This window comes from Saimiri boliviensis, chromosome X (genome assembly GCF_048565385.1).
Source record: "Saimiri boliviensis isolate mSaiBol1 chromosome X, mSaiBol1.pri, whole genome shotgun sequence".
Lineage (NCBI taxonomy): Eukaryota > Metazoa > Chordata > Mammalia > Primates > Cebidae > Saimiri > Saimiri boliviensis.
In genome coordinates this window covers 102,198,411-102,214,907 of record NC_133470.1, presented here as the reverse complement: position 1 = coordinate 102,214,907, position 16,497 = coordinate 102,198,411, and positions in this window count along the sequence as shown.

Sequence of the window (16,497 nt, the reverse complement as noted above, 5' to 3'; positions counted from 1 at the left end):
TGCATTTCTGAAAGGATCCATTAAAAAACTGTTGCTTGGTGCAGTGGCTCATGTCTGTAATCCAGGGGCACTGGGAGGCTGAGGTGGGAAGATTGCTTGAGGCCAGGAGTTTAAGACCAGCCTGTGAAACATAGTAATCCTCTATTTCTAAAAAAAAAAAGAAGAAAAGAAAGAAAGTAATAGCCAGGCATAGGGGTGCATGCCTGTAATCCCCGCTACTTGAGAGGCTGAGGCAGGAGGATCTCTTGAGCCCAGGAGAGTTCAAAGATGTAGTGAGCTATGATTATACCACTGCCCTCCAGCCTGGGCAACAGAGCAAGACCCCGTTTCTAAACAAGACAAAACAATAAAACTGTTAATATTCATTGCCCCTGAGGAGGGAGAGCTCTTGGCAAGTAGGCAGAGGTTGGAAGGGAACTTTTCACGTGTCCTGTTTTTTTGTGTCGTTTGAATTGTGAACCATCTGAATGTATTAATTACTGAGAAAATAATTAAAAACATATATACACATAATTTGAATCTCTTAATTTTAATATTATGTGTACATATGTAATTTGAATCTGTTATATAGATATTAAATCATTAAAACAAAAGCACAACAAAAACTTCCACCAGAGGTTTCCTTTATACCAGTCAGTTTATCGGAATAATGGGTGGCGATTTGGAGAAAATGAAATTGACCATGTGTCAATAATTGCTGAAGCTGGGTGATGGGTATATGGGGGTTTGTTTTCATTTAAAACAAAATTGCCATGTGTGTAGATCACAAATGGTCAAATTTTGGCAATTTCATGGGGCTTAAACTAATGCTGTGTCATTATTTTTGTAAATTCTTCATAGCACAAAAGTTTAAAAAGAAAAAAAAAAAAACTCCCCCTAGGTCCTTGCTAAGAACATGGGTGTACTTTCTCATCCTGGCTGTTATCTCATAATTGAATGGAAAGTCCCATTCCCACATGAACTTCTGAAACAGCAGTACTGCCTTCCCGATTTCCCTTTATTACGGGACCTGGAACTGTTCTCAGGATTTTTTCTATTAACAACACTCTCTCCCCATCCTGTTTCGTGTTAATTGGCTACTACCTTATTCTTATTGCTGGTAAAGCTCATCCTGTTCTCAAAAAATCACTTCTTCCCTTCTGATCGCTTGACATTCTCTTAGCAACTTTAACTAATTTGGGCCATGCCCTTATCCGGGTTACTTGTATTTATCAATCTGGGGCCTGATACCTCTTGGGCATCCATTATACATCACCCCAAAGGTCATCAGTAAGCACACTTGTGTTCAACCTTTCAGCCCAACTTTTGCTGATGTCTGTGCTTCTTACATTACCTTAGAGTAGGCGTCCCCAAACTTTTTACACAGGGGGCCAGTTCACTGTCCCTCAGACCGTTGGAGGGCCGCCACATACTGTGCTCCTCTCACTGACCACCAATGAAAGAGGTGCTCCTTCCTGAAGTGCGGCGGGGGGCTGGATAAATGGCCTCAGGGGGTCGCATGCGGCCCTCGGGCTGTAGTTTGGGGACGCCTGCCTTAGAGGCTATAACAACCTCAGCCTGGCCTCCGACTCCCGCTAATCTGTGCCTTGTCTTTCCTCGGGAGGCAGGTGGCTTCCCCTTGCTGCTTAGAGGCCCAGGCTTCTTCCCTCAACTTCTTGCATGTCTCACTGGCACCCCAAGCTGAATAAGTTATCTCAACTCTATGCCTTCTCTTTTCCTCCTCTGTAGAGAGCCCCACTGACTCCCTTGCTTGGGGAGTCTGGGTTTAACATACACCTCTGTGCTCACAGCATCCTTCGTCATAGGGATGCTTGCTGCTTCATCTTCCCTGCCTCATGATGAGCTAAAGGTAAAGACCATGTCTTGTTCTTCCTTGAATACTTTACATCTAGCACAGCATCGGGCACATAGTTAAATGCTCAAAATAATATATTTAAAAATTTTTTATTTGAAGCACTTTCAACTTACAGAAAATCATATGTAAAAACAGTAAAAAGAACTTTCACATACCCTTTATCAAGATGCATCTGTTGCAATCATCTCGTTACAAATGCTTTATCATTCTCTCTCTCCATGCATACGCACACACACACATTTCTTTCTAAAACATTTCAGAGTAAATTGCATATGTCATGTTCCTTTTCTCCTTAATACTTCAAACTGTGTTTCCTAAGAACAAAGACAATCTGTTATATAAACACAGTAGAGTTATCAAATTCAGGAAGTATAGCATTATTACAGCATACTAAAATATAACCCACGGTTCATATTCAAATCTTAATTATCCCAATACTGTCCTGCATAGCCTATTTTTAAGTCCATGATATAGTCTAAGATCACACGTTGTATTTAGTTTTTATGTCTCTTAATTTCTTAAGTCTCCTTAAATCTGGAACAGTCCTCGATCTTTCTTTGTCTTTTGGAAGAGTACAGGCCAATTATTTTGTAGAATGTCCCTTAACTTGGGTTTGCCTGATGTGTCCTCATGATGAGAGCCAAGTTACACACTTCGGTGGGAGTGAAACATAAAAATGCATGCGATGGTTGGTGATGTTAACCTTGATTCTTTGGTTAAGATGATGTCCGCCAGTTTTTTCCACTGTAAAGATACTATTTTCTTGACCAGGCACGGTGGCTCACATCTGTAATCCCAGCAATCTGGGAGGCCATGGCGGGTGGATCATGAGGTCAGGAGTCCGAGACCAGCCTGGCCAACACGGTGAAACCCCGTCTCTACTAAAAATACAAAAATTAGCCGGGTGTGGTGTCATGCACCTGTAATCCCAGCTACTAGGGAGGCTGAGGTAGTAGAATCACTTGAACTCAGGAGGCAGAGGTTGCGGTGAGCTCAGTGTGTGCCATTACACTCCAGCTTGGGTGACAGAGCGAGACTCATCTCCAAAAAAAGCCAAAAAACTATTTTCTTTTTGTACTTAATGACTGACATATGAGGGGATACTTTGAGACTATGTAAATATCATGTTTCTCATAAAAATTTCACTCACTAGTTTAAGGATCCATTGATGACTCTTGCCTGAATTAGTTATTACTTTGGTGGTTGCCAAATAGTACTTTTTAAAAATAATACATACGCACTGATTAAATGAATCACCTGTCTGTCCTACAGAGGGATGCCTCCTTTGCTAGGACAGCAGCCTCTGGTTGGTTGCAAGAGTAGAGGCGTCTAGGCAGAGACAAGCTGGCAGCCTGGCTCTGAAGCACATGATACAGTATAGCAGGGTATATTAGTCCATTTTCACGCAGCTAATAAAGGCATACCCGAGACTGGGTAATTGATAAAGGAAAGAGGTTTAATTGACTCACAGTTCCACATGGCTGGGGAGGCCTTACAATTATGGCAGAAGGGGAAGCAAACACGTCCTTCTTAACATAGTAGCAGGAAGGAGAATGAGCAAAAGCGGGGAAAGCTCCTTTAAAAACCATCAGATCTCATGAGAAGTCACTCAATATCATAAAAACAGCAATATGGGAGTAATCACCCACGTCATTAAATTATCTCCCACCAGCTCCCTCCCACAACACTTGGGGGATTATGGGAACTATGATTCAAGATGAGATTTGGGCGGGGACACAGCCAAACCATATCACAGTGGTATTCAATCTTTTGGCTTCCCTGGGCCGAATTGGAAGAATTGTCTTGGATCACACATACAATACACTGACAATAGCTGATGAGTTAAAAAAAAAGAAATCACAAAAAAATCTCATAGTGTTTTAAGAAAGTTTACAAATTTGTGTTGGGCCATAAAGCTGTTCTAGGCTGCATGTGGCCTGCGGGCCACAGGTCGAACAAACTTGTAGTATAGCTCTTGGAAACCTTAAATGAGGCCAGTTCTCCTGCAAGGCTCCTGGCCTTTATCGGGACCCAGAATGGACCCCCTGGCTTTCCCAAGGCAGTCTGCATGCTGAGGGCTAGCAGCAGTAGCTCTTTACTCAGAAGTTCCCATGCCTGTGGGTCCCATGCCTGCCTGTTCTTGCTATTTTCCATCAAAATTGAGAACAGAGAGGGTAAAGGAGGGCACCCTTGGCTTCCACTTGGGCTTATTTGAAAAATGTGCAATGGTGGGGCACGGTGGCTCACACCTGTAATCCCAGCACTTTGGGAGGCCGAGACAGGCAGGTCACCTGAGGTCAGGAATTCTAGACAAGCCCGACCGATATGATGAAACCCTATCTCTACTAAAAAATACAAAAAATTAACCGAGCGTGGTGGTAGGCGCCTGTAGTCCCAGCTACTGGGAAGGCTAAAACAGGAGAAATGCTTGAACCCAGGAGGTGGAGGTTTCAGCAAGCTAGGATCATGCCACTGCAGTCCAGCCTGGGCAACAGAGTGAGACTCCGTCTCAAAAGAAAAAAGAAAAATGTACAATCAAATTCAGAATTCCATGCAAGCTCTTCTGCCATTCTGGAGACCCATATTTTGAGGTTCTTGGATCAAGGCATTGTTTATTATGTGGATTCATGTACAGAAAAGAAAGGGGCATCTGACTAGCTGGAGAACAGAGGGAAGGGCTGTGTCTGTTTTGGAACTGTATTGGTTTCCTGGGGCTGCCATAACACAGTGCCACAAACTGGGTGGCTTACAACACAAATCTATTCTCTCACAGTTCCAGAAGCTAGGAGTGTGAAATCGAGGTGTTGGCAGGGCTGTACTCCCTCTGCAGCTTGTAGAGGAGGATCCTTCCTTGCTTCTTCCAGTTTTTGATGGTCCGAAGCATTCCTTGACTTGTGGCTGCACGACTCCACTCTCTGCCTCCATCTTCACATGGCCTCCTTCCCTGTGTGTCTGTGTCCAAATTTACCTCTTGGAAAGACACAAGTCCTATCAGGCTAGGGCCCACCCTTTTGATCTTAACTAGATTAAATCTGCAAAAACCCTATTTCCAAAGAAGATCAAATTCACAGGTACTGGAGGTTAGGACTTCAACATTACATTTACAGGAACGTGATTCATTTCATAACAGGACTTTATCTGAAATCCAACCCACTTGAGAACACAAAGTGGAGTGCTGTTCTCTGTAACACGTAGCCCAGCAGAACATAACACTCTATGTTTCTCCTGCTCACTCTGGCTTTGGTTGGCTTGACAACATGTAAGGAAGGAAAATGAGACAGGCAGAACATGTTCAGCCCCCTTGAAATAGACTTAGGACATAATTTTCAAGTGATCACAAGCTATTCATGTAACAATTACATAGAGGACAATAATAGAGAACAAGCAGTCTGCAGTGCTCTCGCCCCTGCATTCCCTCATATAATTCTAATAATTACTTTATGATATAAATACATCTGTCACCATTTGGCAGATGGGGAACATAAGACCCAGAGAGGTGAAGTCATTTCCGCAGGTCACACAGCTATAAACGTAGTAAATTCCATGCAAGGCAGGATCATGTCTGTGATACACAGAGCCTAGCCCCACGGTAGGCATCCAGTAAATGTTTGTTGACTGAATGAGTGAATCTGGGACTCCAGTTCTGGTCTTCATTTCCTGATCCATTACTCTTTCCACTGCACCTCACAAACGGCTACAGACTGAGGTATGGTCCCAAGACAGTGATTGGGTATAGATGTAACGGGGTCAATTTCAGATTCTCATGCTCCATTTGATAACTTTCTGAATTCTGTGGCAATGAGCATGCCAGTCTGTAATTGCTTCTTGTTCCTACTTCACATCTGCAAAACAGATCAAGAAGCGATTTTGTCAAGATACTTAAACCATTGGCTTCTAATTTTACTTAAGCTGCATAACGGGTGTCTAAAATTATGTTTGCACTAAAGGCAGGACTTAGCACATGAGTGTTGCTATAACAATGTATCAAGGGAATAAAGCATGTTGGCTGGGTGTGGTGGCTCACTCCTATATTCCTAGCACTTTGGGAGGCCAAGGCAGGTGGATCACCTGAGGTGAGGAGTTCAAGACCACCCTGGCCCACATGGTGAAACCCTGTCTCTACCAAAAAATACAGAAAATTAACTGGATGTGGTGGTGGCTGCCTGTAATTCCAGCTACTCAGGAGTCTGAGGCAGGAGAATCACTTGAATCTGGGAGGCACCAGTGAGCCGAGATCACACCACTGTACTCCAGCCTGGGCAACACAACTAGACTCCATCTCAAAAAAAAAAAAAAAAAAAAAAAAAAAAAAGTTAAGCATGTTACCCTCATAACTTTGAAATGGAACGTTGGCATTTCCTTACACTCATTTCGGGTTCCCATCAGCATTACTGAGGCAGCCAGGAAAGGTCCATTTAGCATAACCAATGCAGAGCCATTAACAAGTTACCATGTGCTAAACCCTAGGCTAGGTACTGGGGGAGAAAGAAAGCAGGGGAGCTCCGTAAAGGAGCTTACAATCTAGTGAGTGATGTGCCATTCACATGGGGAACAATGAACAGAGTAAGGAGAAAGCTAATATCTGCTGAGCACCTGTTAGGCGCCAGGCACCTTACGAACCCTGTAAAACAGGTTTTACCCCCATTTAACAGGTAAGCAAACTGAGGGGCAAAAACATTTCGACAACTTGCCCAAGATCACAAAGCTAGTAGGTGGCAGAACTGGGATTTGAACCCAGGCTCCTCTAACTCAAAATAAGAGCATACTGTGAGACAACTTATTGTCAAGTGCTAGGTTGCATGAGCCAGAGAAGATGCGATGGAATAAATGTAGGAAGGCTAAGATGGGGCCTCTGGGATTTAAGGTGTGTCAGGAATGGGGTAGCCTGCAGCAGATGCTCACATCCCAAATCCCTTTGTGACCTGTGCCCATTACAACCACCTGTTCCCAGCAAAGGGTTCAGGCTTTGTTCATCTCCTCTTCTGGTGTAGTTGGGGAGGCTGGGAGGGGAAGCTGGTTCAGATTTCTAAATTCAACTGAAACTGCTCCCCTCTGAGGCCAGCTTTCAAGTGCCTGATGTCCTGGGCCAATTTCCCTATATGTCTCAACCCCCAAAACACAGCTCCTCCTGAGCTGAGAGGAGCCCCTCCGCTTTGTGCAGTGGCCTGGTGCTTCTCATTTCAGAACCACTAGACCCCACACCCTCCTGGCCTGTCCCTCCCTCCTTGCTACCCTTATGCTTCTATTCACATCAAAAGGGTGAAAGGAATTTAACATGTTTCTGCTTTTCTTCTGTGGCAGGAAGAAGAGCTGGCTTAGCTAGCTATAGAAGCTTCCCAGTCTGCTCAAGCCATTACTAGTGGAATAGCTCCATTGGAAACATTGGATCCACAGATAAAATAAAAGAAGGGCACATATGTTCTCTGACTTTTTTTTCTCCCAGTGGAGAAATTAAAATGCAAAAGTTTGTTTCTAAGTCTGCAGTTCTAGTTCTCAAGAGTCAAAGAGTTATGGTATATGGGGTAGGGTTGAGATGGGCTTCTTTTGAAAGAAAAATCGGATAAATGAAGGTTTTGTAGCACCTTAAAAGGATTTTGTAGCCCTTGAAGATTTAACTTTTTATTTTGAAATAATTATAGATGTGCAGGAAGTTGCCCTTCACCCAGTCTCCCCCAATAATTACATCTCACGTAATTATAGTACAATATAAGGGCCAGAAAATTCAGCATAGGTACAATGTGTGTCGGGGGTTCTATGCCATTTTTGTTTGGTTGGTTTTTGTTTTGCGCTAACTGTTCCTTCTGTATGCCATTTTATTACACGTATGTATTCGTGGCACCACCATGGCAATCAAGATCCAAAACACTTCCATCACCACAAAGATCTCACCATGTACTCCTTTATAGTCAAATCCCTGCCCCCAGCCCCCACACCATTGTTAACTTCTGGTAACCATTGATTTGTTCCGTCTCTATGATTTTGTACTTTAAAAGGTACAATTTCTTTAAGAAAATAGACTGGCACCTCTAGTTTTCACAGAATCTCAGGCTTGAAGAAGAGGCTTCTCCAGCCCAGACTTGTGTCCCATACCCAAATTCCCTCTGCAATATCCCTGTCAAGTTTCCATCCAGACCCTACCACGTGCAAACCAGGACTTCCTCTGGGATTTTAGAAATATTGAAGAATTTGATATAAACATTTAGAGCAAGGACATTCTTTCATTCCATAAACTCATTCCATAATTAGTGAAACTCTTACCTTTAGATTAACCATTATAAAATGCCTTCTCACATGCTGATTTCCCCATCTCACACTGTTCTGTCCCAAACAAGCATCTACTTTTGTGTTCCTTTCACCCAGTGAGAGGGATGAGGTTCAGGAAGCCTGGAAGGCTCACAGAAAATTCCAGAAATCCTTTCCTAACTACAGATTACATAGCCTGGCCTCTAGCAGTAGGCACCCTTCAAATAAAGGTGGTTCATGGGTGGAGTTTCAGTCCCGAGCTGATTATGAATGTGTTATCTACACAATATCTACAAGGCTTGATCCATGAGATAATTTGAACTGGATCCCAACTCCCCAGGACTCTTTTGTGGTCAGGAAAGTTATACTCGGCACTCTATTGCCCATTGCAATAACATCAGAAAGTACTGTCAACAAATATAAACCTGAAAAGCCAATCCCTCGAGATGGGTCCCAAGTGCCTAATTTTTTTTTTTTTTTTTTTTTTTTTTTTTTTTTGAGACAGAGTCTCACTCTGTTACCCAGGCTAGAGTGCAGTGGCACCATCTTGGCTCACTGCAACCTCCACCTCCTACATTAAAGCAATTCTCCTGCCTCAGCCTCCGGAGTAGCTGGGACTACAGGCACACACCACCATGCCTGGCTAATTTTTGTATTTTTTAGTAGAGACAGGATTTCACCATATTGACTAGGCTGGTCTCAAACTCCTGACCTTGTGATCTGCCCGCCTCAGCCTCCAAAAGTGCTGGGATTACAGGCGTGAGCCACCGCACCTGGCTAAGCTCCTAAATTTTTAATCGAATCAAGTAGCCATCTGCTGACTAGAGGTCAGAAAACACACACTTCTCTTTAACTTTGGGAATTTCAGAGCAAACCTGACGCAACCAATCAGAGCTCACCTGTAGCAACCAGTCAGGACTCATCTGTATCAACTAATCAGATCTCAGTGGTGTTGACCAACCAGAACTAATCAAATTTGAATCCTTCTTTGCATAAAAAGAACCTGATTGAGAACCCGAACAGGAAGGTTTGCTGTAAACCCTGGACCATCCCTTTATTAGAAGCCTGTGTTTCCTCTCTACCCCCTGCTCCCCACAACCAGTTTGTTCACTGGAATAAAGTCTCGTCTTCCAAATTCCTTATGAGAGAACTTTTGTTCATACTAATGACTCAAAGTCATGTTAAGACCTGAAGAAGCTAGCAGAAGTGAAGCCATGGTGATGCCACGGGTAGGATCAATTTGGATCCCCCACCCCCGTCTCCCCTGGCCTCTTGACATCTTTCCACTTTGCACAAATTTCACTTGCTCTTCACTTCAGGAGGAACACCATGGTCTCCTCAGCTGCATAACAGCCCATATACATAGCTAGGCTCAGACCCATTAGGATGTAGTGCTCTTTAGAAGAAGGGACTTCAGGCCAGGCCTGGTGTCTCATGCCTGTAATCCCAGCACTTTGGGAGGCCAAGATGGGTGGATCACCTGAGATCAGGAGATTTGGGATTTGAACCTGGCCAACATGGCGAAACCCCGTCTCTACTAAAAATACAAAAATTAGCCAGGCTTGGTGGCGGGCACCTGTAAACCCAGCTACTTGGGAGGCTGAGGCAAGAGAATAGCTTGAACCCGGGAGGCAGAAGTTGCAGCGAGCCAAGATCGTGCCATTTTACTCCAGCCTGGGTGACAAGAGCAAGACTCCATTGCAAAAAAAAAAAAAAAGTGACTTCAAACTAATGGCTCCCTCCACAGCCAGCCCAGAGGTAGTGATCAGGGCAGGCAACTGCCTTTGATCCAGGAGACACTGCAGTCCAGGAAACAAGGCCCCAGTTCCTTACTTTTTGAGTAGAGCCCCCTGCTTTCCCGAATACTCCTCACTTTCCCTTAGGTGAGGAGAAGATGAGCAGTGAGGGAAGGAAGGAGAGAATGAAGCAGGCTCTGTGCCCCACTCCAAGGGCCACTGCTCTGGGTCTACATCGAAGCCCACAACCAAAGGCTCTCAATATGCATGATGAGTGGAGCTTATTATGTCTCAAGCTTTCCCGCTCACCAAATAACACATCGGGTATAATTTGTAATTTTCAAAGTGAAAAAGTATTTCCAACTAATTTAGTAAACCTGACATGTTCTCAGTTGCCTTGGTTTTTGTAGGAGGTCATTGTTTGCAGCTACCGTCATGCTGTCTTTTTCTTCCACTTACGGGAAGTGAAAAAGATGCAGGGCTGGCGTGTGATCTGCATGCTGGTTTTGGCTCCGCGTCTTACTCACTGGGAGGCCTTTCTTCAGAAGGCAAGTAACTTCAACTTTCAGTCTCAGTTTTCTCAGCTGTAGAAGAGGGATAAATGATAATTGCCCTTCCAATCTTATGATGGTAATCCTTGAAATAAAAATAGGGCTTAGAAAAGTCTTTGTGAAGCTTTGGAGGGAAAAATACAGTGATTAATACATTATCAAAATGCAGTATTTATAGTACCTTGCTTTAAAATGTTCTTCAGTGTTTAGAAAAACATTCTTAGAATAACTTAAAGTCTTATCTTTTTTACCTTATATGTTTTTTGGGTTTTTTTTTGCTTTTGTTGACTCTATTAATATTATTCATTATATATTTTTTAGTATGAGGGCAAGGTTGGCCACAAAATTTAAATTCATTAGAATGTGGGATAAAGTGGCACAAATGGTTATTTACATGGTAGGGGACATACCCTAAGAATTTGATCTCCTGTATAAAGACAATTAGCTTTGTTGAGCCAATAGGTTTACTACTTTTCCATAGTATATTACTGTTTCACAACAGCACATAATGTCCAGGCTATTTGGTTATAAAGTAGAAAGTCAATCATAACTCTGTGGTGACCTATCATCAGGCCAGTTTGTGAGCCTCTTCACCTGGTCTTTTTTATTACGAGAGCAAATTGCCCTGAACTGGATCCCTGGAGCTTTGAGCTAAGAACTTCATCAGATTCCTGCTAGAGGCTAATTAATCATCAAATCAGCTCATTGCAAAACCAAGTAGCCATGCTGATCCATTAATGCAAGTCCCCAGAGTCATTAGGGCAGCAAAAGAGAAGAAAATGGCCTAATCTCCTCCCAGGATTAGAAGGGAGAAGTTCCTGAGATCTAATGAGTTCCTGCTAAACTAAGGGTTGTGCTCCAGGAATTATGCTTTTTCTACCTTTTCCAGTAATATTCCTTTCAAAAAGCTACCCAGAAACAAAAGGGCCTATTGTATTGCCCAGCAGTGCTCAAGCATTTAAGGTTCTCTTCTTGGTGTAAGCAATTCAACACTCATGCAGAGATACAGGCTAAGGTCGCCCAGCGGGTTAGAAAGAGAAATAGCAATCAACTACCTGCCCTTTCTGCCTACATGAAGTCAGATTGATCTGACTGATTTTTTAAAATGCCTTTACCAGTTACACGGGACTATAGCAAATCTTCTCTTTGTTCTGGAAGAGCATGTGGTTTGCAATTTGGTTCATATTTGGGTTAACAGTCACTGACAAGAGGGAATAACTTTGATAATTGCTCCAGGTTTTTTGATTGCTCTGAAATATTTAGCTGTCCAACATGACACCATAATAACTGGCTGAAACGTGAAAAGCCTTCTAGTGGAGCAAGTAGCTTGCATGGTAGCAGTTTGGTTTGCTGCTGTTGTTGCTGAGATGACTGGGTGTTTTGGTGCATACGCATACTATCCCGGTTTCTTTTCTTCACTGAGTTATCCTAAACGTAAACTCCCTTTAAAAAAGCCAACACTTGGCCGGGCACAGTGGTTCACAACTGTAATCCCAGCACTTTGGGAAGCTGAGGCAGGCAGATCACCTGAGGTGTTTCGAGACCAAACTGACCAACTTGGAGAAACCCTATCTCTACTAAAAATACAAAAGTTGTCTGGGCGTGGTGGCGTATGCCCGTAATCCCAGCTACTCGGGAGGCTGAGGCAGGAGAATCACTTGAACCTGGGAGGCGGAGGTTGCAGTGAGCCAAGATTGCACCATTGCACTCCAGCCTGGGCAACAAGAGCGAGACTCCGTCTCAAAAAAAAAAAAAAAAAAAAAAAAAAAAAAAAAAAAAAAAAAAAAAAAAGCCAACTCTCTAACTGGGAGGAAGCATGCTATAAATCAGACTCTGAAGCCAGACCGACCTAAGTTTATTAGCTGTGGGATCTTGGAAAAGCCAAATAACATCTCTGCACTGTAGTTATCTCATTTGTAAATCTGACATGATGATATCTGCCTTGTGGTCTTGTTGCAAGATTGTTAGGAGGCTATTCAGAGCCTACCCTGTGCCAGGCAGTCAGTACTTCTTAACTTTCAATACACAGAGCACCTGGGGAATCTTGTTAAACTGCACACCCTGATTTCAGTTGTGGGTGGAGCCTGAGGCTCTCCATGGCCAGTAAGCTCTCAGGTAAGGACATGCTGCTGGGCCACGGACCACACATGGAGTAGCAAGGGTCTAGACACCATTTGCAAAGTGGCTAACACAGTTATTGCTTAATACTAATGCCTGTTCATCCCGGAATAATTTCATCACTCATTTAAAAACAGGTGAGAAGCCCCTTTTCCACAAAAGTAATACCAGTCTGCCAATAGCTATGTTCCCATATCCTTTACAAAATCCATCTTGGCTCTGCGGGTGGCTCACGCCTGTAATCTCAGCATTTTGGGAGGCCGAGTCGGGCAGCTCAGAAGGTCAGGAGTTCAAGACCAGCCTGGCCCATATGGTGAAACCCTGTCTGTACTAAAAATAGAAAAATTAGCAGGGCGTGATCATACATGCCTGTAATCCCAGCTACTCAGGAGGCTGAGGCAAGATAATTGCTTGAACCCGGGAGGTGGAGGTTGCAATGAGCCGAGATCATGCCACTGTACTCCAGCCTGGGCAACAGAGTGAGACTCTGTCTCAGAAAACAACAACAACAACAACAGAAACAAAAAAAAAAACAATATCCATCTCATCACGATTGGCCATGGTTGGTGATTTCCGAAGGCAGGTGATGGGTACGTAGGCAGAGTTTATTTGTACTATTCTCTTGACCTGTGTAAATATTCAACAATTTCCATAATAAAAATTTTAAGAAAGAAAACCTCAACAGAGGATTTTTAGGGTAGTGAAACTATGTATGATGCTATACTGGTGGGAACATGTCATTAAACGTTTGTCCAAACCCATAGAATGTATCACACTAAGAGTGAACCCTAATGTAAACTATGGGCTTTGAGTGATCATGATGTGTCCATGTAGGTTCACTGATTGTAACAAATGTACCAGTCTGGTGAGGAATGTTGCTAGTGGGAGAGGCTGGGCATGTGGGGGAGGGAGGAGGGAGTATATGTGAACTCTGTACTTTCTGAAAAATTTTGCTGTGAACCCAAAACTGCTCTCAAAAACAAAGTCTATTTTAAAAACACACACAAAGAAACAGAAAACATCTGCTCCCTAGCAGCCCGAGAATAGCAGAGGATACAAGTTATCTAGCACAGTGATTAACTGCAAAAACATGTTTATTAGGAGAGAGGGTGCTTTTGTTTAATAAATTGCATTCCTGGCCGGGTGTGATGGCTCACACCTGTAATCCCAGCACTTTGGGAGGCCGAGGTGGGAGGATTGCTTGAACCCAGGAATTCAAGAGCAGCCTGGGAAACAAAGTGAGACCCCCATCTCTACCAATTTTTCTTTTTAATTAGCCAGGCATGGTGGTGTGTACCTGTAATCCCAGGTATTTGGGAGGCTGAGGTGGGAGGATCACTTGAGCCTGGGAGGTTGAGGCTGGAGTGAGCCATGATCACACTATTGCACTCCAGCTTAGGTGACAGAGGAAGGCTCTGAGAAGGAAGGAAAGGAAGGAAGGACGGAAGGAAGGAAGGAAAAGAAAGGAAAGGAAGGAAGGAAAGGGAAGGAAAGAAGGAAAGGAAGAAAGGGAGGAAGGGAAGAAAGAAAAAAGAGAAAGGAAGGAAGAAGGAAATAAGGAAAGAAGGAAGGAAGGAGAGAGAGAAAGAAAAAGGCAGGAAAAGAAAGGAAAGGAAGGAAGGGAAGGGAAGAAGGAAAGGAAGAAAGGGAGGGAGGAAGGGAAGAAAGAAAGAAAGAGAAATGAAGGAAGGAAGGAAGGAACCAAATCAATTTTTCACCGTACCTCCTGTGATTTACGATCGTGCAAAAGTAATTTCCTGTGGGATTTCATCTGTGTGTATGCGTGTGCACCTGTGCCACATTTGCATTCTGCTTTCCCTCCCAGAGGTTGGCAGTTTTCTTAACGTAAGCACAACTCACACTTCATTTTGTCAAGACAGATTTCACATTGTGTTTCTCTACCTTGGTGGGCTAAAAAATCTGTCTACATTCTCATGAAATCATTTCATTTATTCTTTTTACTTTATCAAATGAAGCCTTTCCCTCACCTCCTTGGATCACATTCTGAACTGTCTGGCTTATGTGTTTGTTAAGTCAGTGATTCACAAAGCAATCACCCGGCTAATCGGCCAATGTATTTAGTGAGCTGGACATACCTCACCATCATCTTCCTTGAACTGGACCCAGTTTCTACTAGGTGTTGAAGCTGACATAGCCCATGGCAGGTGTCACTTTAATTTGTTGATCATCTTTTGATTAACCGAGTGATGGGCAAATCACAGAAAAACTGAATGAACAAAATAGCCAGCTTGAGTTGAGTCTATTTGCATTTTTGTTCTCTCGGTCATATAAATCCTCTACAAACCAGTGTCAATTTGTTCCTTTTTCTGCCCATGGCTTACTTAAAGGGTCTTTGATGTGGTAACTGGTCAGGCCTCTCTTAATATCCTGTAGCTGGGTCAACTCTTTGTTATTCTGTTTGGTATTTAATCCTGGAGACTAATGTTCTGCTCTGGTATGTTGTTTATCACTTCCAGATTATAGGTGTAGCAAATATTTTCCTAATGAAATAATCACTAACTTGACATTCTGCTTCTAGGATAATGCAACTAGGCTGGCTGGGCCCCTCCATTTGAATATTCTAAGATAGCTCTATGGTCTCAGTTCCTCCCACCTCCCAACTTCCTTTAGGTTTAAATGGATCCTTTTAGGCATGCTTTCTCTAAACGGCAGGGTTTTCGGTGCCACTTGAAATCCTCAATCTCTTTCATAATAGTAAAGTTTTGAAACTTAGCGTCTATTTCCATGTGCACGTGGACACCCTGTAGATACCGCCTCTGCAGCTGCTATAGTCCTTCCACTTCCTCGTTCAGTGAACCAAAATACCTGGAAGACACTCGTTTCCAGAATCTTCTCTAGAAACCTAAAACTTCACATGCTGATTTTGTTCAACTCCTTTTCAAATAAACTCAGGAGGCAGAACTGTGCTGGCCTAACAATTTTGAGGTGGCAGAAACACCTGCAGTGACAGATAATTGCAACTATTGCCATGTCTCTTGCTGTGTTTCCTGTTTGCTGGCTGCCTTCAGGATGAATCATATTTGTTTTCACGATGACAATTACTTCTTTACCTCTTCTCTGATTGTATTATGTGATACCTGTAGCCCCTTGGCTAGCTTAGTTCTTTCCTCATGAGCCTGTGTTCATCCCCATGAGTCATGGCGTCAAGTTTTCTTCACAGCAGACAGGAAATAATGGAACACACAACAGTCTCATCTCCCTAGACATTACTTCCAAACAAATCTCACCTCGTGGCACATCCTTGCCTCTTCTTGTGAATCTAACTCCTCTCTGTATGTGAATTAAACTCACCCTTCCAGAGCCACCTTAAGCCCCAGGTCTCTGACTACTCATGAAACTGTTATTGTTTATATAGAAAAGAAATAAGAATATACAGGTTGAGCACCCCTAATCCAAAACTCCAAAGTCTGAATTGCTCCAAATTAAAACTTCTGGAGTGCTGATTTGATGCCCCAAGTGGAAAATTCCACATCTAACCTCATATAATGGGTTGCAGTCAAAAGGCAGGTGGACAGCAGTTTATTCAACGTCCCCAAGGGAAAAATAAAATTACCTGCTGGCAGGCCACGCACGGTGGCTCACGCCTGTAATCCTAGCACTTTGGGAGGCTGAGGTGGCCAGATCATGAGGTCAGGAGTTTGAGACCAGCCTGGCCAACATGGCGAAACTCCGTCTCTACTAAAAATACAAAAATTAGCCAAGCGTGGTGGTGCACGCCTATAATCCCAGCTATTCAGGAAGCTGAGGCAGGAGAATTGCTTGAACCTGGGAGGCAGTTGTTGCAGTGAGCTGAGATCATGCCACTACACTCCAGTCTGGGTGACAGAGCAAGACTCCATCCCAAAAAAAAAAAAAAAAAAACCTGCTGGCTATGTGCATCAGGTATGTATGGAACAAATTTCATGTTTGGAAATGGGTCCTGGCCGGGCGCGGTGGCTCAAGCCTGTAATCCCAGCACTTTGGGAGGCCGAGG